Here is a 4,222-nt window from a genome sequence, read left to right as displayed (position 1 = left end):
GTGCATTCTTACGAAGAAAAGACTGATTCCAGGGAGACTCAGAACCAAGAAGTTCTCAGTGAAACTGGTCTGATGCTGTTACATGATTGTGTTCAGTCCCAGGATGAGCAGTTTCTTGATTGCTGTCTCCTTGAGTCCAAGATGTTCATCTCACAGGCCCATCAGGTCAGAGATAATTGGGTTTTAATATAACTGCTCATCAAAAAGTTTTCTGCACATATGACATTGCCCTTCCGTTAGTTACTTTTGGTAAGACTCTTTGTCTGCTTTGCTCAGTGGGAACTAGTTGGAATCCTTCTTGAGTTTTCTGAATAGACTCTAACTTTAGAGAGTGTTCCTTTGTTCTTAAAAAGTGCTGAATCATTTATTTATAAATCCAGTTTAACCTAAAATGACTTTTTGGGCTGTTTTGTTGTGTTTTATTTGACTTCATGTAACTTGTGGCTTCATGTAACTTGGAGAAGGAAATGGCAACCCATTCCAGTATTCTTGCCTGGAGAATCCCACGGACAAAGGAGCCTGGTGGGCTACAGTCCATGGGGTCGCAAAGACTGGGACATGACTGAGCAACTAACACACACAACTTGTGGCTCAGATGGTAAAGCATCTGCCTACAATGCGGGAGACCCGGGTTCGAGCCCTGGGTTGGGAAGTTCCCCTGGAGAAGGAAATGGCACCCCACTCCAGTATTCTTGCCTGGAAAATCCCATGGACAGAGGAGCCCGGTAGGCTACAGTCCATGGGGTTGCAAAGAGTCAGACACAACTGAGCGACTTCACTTCACTTCAACTATCAGAGAAGGTGATGGCACCCCACTCCAGTACTCTTGCCTGGAAAATCCCACGGACGGAGGAGCCTGGTAGCCTGCAGTCCATGGGGTCGCTAAGAGTCGGACACGACTGAGGGACTTCACTTTCACTTTTCACTTTCATGCATTAGAGAAAGAAATGGCAACCCACTCCAGTGTTCTTGCCTGCAGAATCTCAGGGATGGGGGAGCCTGGTGGGCTGCTGTCCATGGGGTCGCACAGAGTCCAACACGACTGAAGCGACTTAGCAGCAGCAGCATGTAACTATTCAAAGGGATTTCTCTGGCAGCTCAGTGGTAGAGAATCCACCTTCCAATGCAAGAGATATGGGTTTGCTCCCTGGGTTGGAAAGATCCCCTGGAGAAGGCAATAGCAACCCACTCCAGTACTTTTGCCTGGGAAACCCCATGGACAGAGGAGCCTGGCAGGCTACAGTCCACGGGGTTGCAAAAGAGTCAGACATAACTTAGTGCAACAATGACTCTTCAGAACTGACTGGGAGCAGATTTATAATATATGTAGCTTGAAGTTGGCCTGGAACTTTGATAGTCACAGGCAATGAGGATTATGCTGTTTATCTCTCTTTAAAAATTCCTTCTTATCTATGCTTAGTAAGTCTTCTCATCATAGCTGGAGCCACAGGACCACTTGATGCAAATTTAATTCTGTTGGTCTCTAAAACTTATCCTGACCTTAAATAGAGGGATATGAGAAATCTAGCCTTAACCCGGGCCCCCACACCTACCAGCCCTGCAATTAACCTTGTAACTACAACTTCAAAACTACTGCTTTTGCCCAGACTCTGTAGAGCGAAGTCCAAGCAATGATAAGACAATTCTCTTAGGATATGGATAATAATTGCTTTAACCTACTTTTTATTTCACCCAGGAATTGAAACCTGGCTTCTCAGTCTCAGGTTTCTGTACAGGGCTCTTGATTTTGTGACTGCATTCTGGATGATCCGGCAGGTTCTGGATGGCATGGCATTATTTATCTTTTAGTATAGGTCCATTACTTTTTGTCTGTGTCTTACCTATTACATATTTTACTTTGCGTGACAAGATGACATCTCTTCACTTCACTGAGTTAAGTCTACTCTCTCCTAGCACATTCCTCACTCCAGAAGACAAGACTGAAAATAGATTCTAAATCCTTCTATTGTGTCCAGCTTGTTGAAGCGGGTTGGCGGTGCCTTGAAGGACATGCAAACTTGGGCCTGATACGTGTTCAAGCTGGTTTTAGAAAAGGCGGAGGAGCCAGAGATCAGACTGGCAGCACCTGCTGCATCATTGAAAAGCAAGAGAGCTCCAGAAAAGCACCCACTTTTGCTTTATTGACTATGCCAAAGCCTTTGACTGTGTGGATCACAACAAACTGTGGAAAATTCTGAAAGTGATGGGAATATCAGACCACCAGACTTACCTCTTGAGAAACCTGTATGCAGGTCAGGAAGCAACAGTTAGAACTAACATGGAACAACAGACTGGTTCAAAATTGGGAAAGGAGTACATCAAGGCTGTATATTGTCACCCTGCTTATTTAACTTATATGCAGAGTACATCATGAGAAATGCTGGGCTGCAAGAAGCACAAGCTGGAATCAAGATTGCTGGAAGAAATATCAATAACTTCAAATATGCAGATGACACCACCCTTATGGCAGAAAGTGAAGAAGAACTAAAGAGCCTCTTGATGAAAGTGAAAAAGGAGAGTGAAAAAGTTGGCTTAAAGCTCAACATTCAGTAAACTAAGATCATGGCATCCGGTCCCATCACTTCATGGCAGATAGATGGGGAAACAGTGAAAACAGTGTCAGACTTTCTTTTTTTGAGCTCCAAAATCACTGCAGATGGTGACTGCAGCCATGAAATTAAAAGACGCTTACTCCTTGGAAGGAAAGTTATGACTGACCTAGATAGCATATTCAAAAGCAGAGACATTACTTTGATGACAAAGGTCTGTTTAGTCAAAGCTATGGTCTTTCCAGTAGTCATGTATGGATGTGAGAGTTGGACTATAAAGACAGCTGAGTGCTTAAGAATTGATGCTTTTGAACTGTGGTGTTGGAGAAGACTCTTGAGAATCCCTTGGACTGTAAGGAGATCCAACCAGTCCATTCTAAAGGAGATTAGTCCTGAGTGTTTATTGGAAGGACTGATGCTGAAGCTGAAACTCCAATCCTTTGGCCCCCTGATGTGAAGAACTGACTCATTCAAAAGACTCTGATGCTGGGAAAGATTGAAGGTGGGAGAAGAAGGAGACGACAGAGGATGAGATGGCTGGATGGCATCACTGACTCGATGGACGTGAGTCTGAGTGAACTCCGGGAGTTGGTGATGGACAGGGAGGCCTGGCATGCTGGAGTCCATGGGGTCACAAAGAGTCAGACACGACTGAGCGACTGAACTGAACTGATAAGGCAGAACAATCTTGCTAGATGAAGTTATAGGAAGCTAGATGAAGCAATAGGAAGTTAAATCATTCTCCTTGTCTTTCCCATAGCATTTTTTTGTATTTATATTATATCATGTTATGTATTTAAACCTAATTTGATTTATGGTTGTTTACATAGATGTCTCCCACAATAGACTGTAATCTCCTCTCTGACAGGGTCTGTTTTACTTATTTCTGTATTTACCCAGCATACACAGTGTTCTCCAAGTGCCAAACACAGAGTAAATGGCTGAAGAAAAAAGAAACACAAAATTAGACTTTATAAGATGCTTATTAATAGGATCTGTGTTCTCATTTCTTGATCCCCCACAGGTGAGTGTAGTGCTTTCAACATACAAAAATACTTTGTAAACATTTGAAATAAGAAGGAATAAGAGTTCTAATTTGAATGTCTGGGTTAATAATTTGCTATTCGATATTTTTGCTGCATAGAAATCAGAAACCATACCAAATCAAAAATCTGTGCTTAATTTTCATAGGCAATGTATTATTCCTTTTTTTTATTGCCAGAATAACTCTATATGCATTATATGCTCTAATGTTTTGAGTTCTTCAGGGGACAGAAAGATGAGTGATAAAATGAATCACTGCCTTCTTGCTTTTTCTCTCTCATTCTTTTTGGGAGGCTATGGGGATGGTCTTGATCCCTGTCTCCTGTACAATGTCACGAACCTCATTCCATAGTTCATCAGGCACTCTATCTATCAGATCTAGGCCCTTAAATCTATTTCTCACTTCCACTGTATAATCATAAGGGATTTGATTTAGGTCATACCTGAATGGTCTAGTGGTTTTCCCTACTTTCTTCAATTTAAGTCTGAATTTGGCAATAAAGAGTTCATGATCTGAGCCACAGTCAGCTCTTGGTCTTGTTTTTGCTGACTGTATAGAGCTTCTCTATCTTTGGCTGCAAAGAATATAATCAATCTGATTTCGATGTTGACCATCTGGTGATGTCCAT

Source organism: Bubalus kerabau, chromosome 14 (assembly GCF_029407905.1).
Source record: "Bubalus kerabau isolate K-KA32 ecotype Philippines breed swamp buffalo chromosome 14, PCC_UOA_SB_1v2, whole genome shotgun sequence".
NCBI lineage: Eukaryota > Metazoa > Chordata > Mammalia > Artiodactyla > Bovidae > Bubalus > Bubalus kerabau.
Note: the sequence above shows the minus strand (reverse complement) of the source record.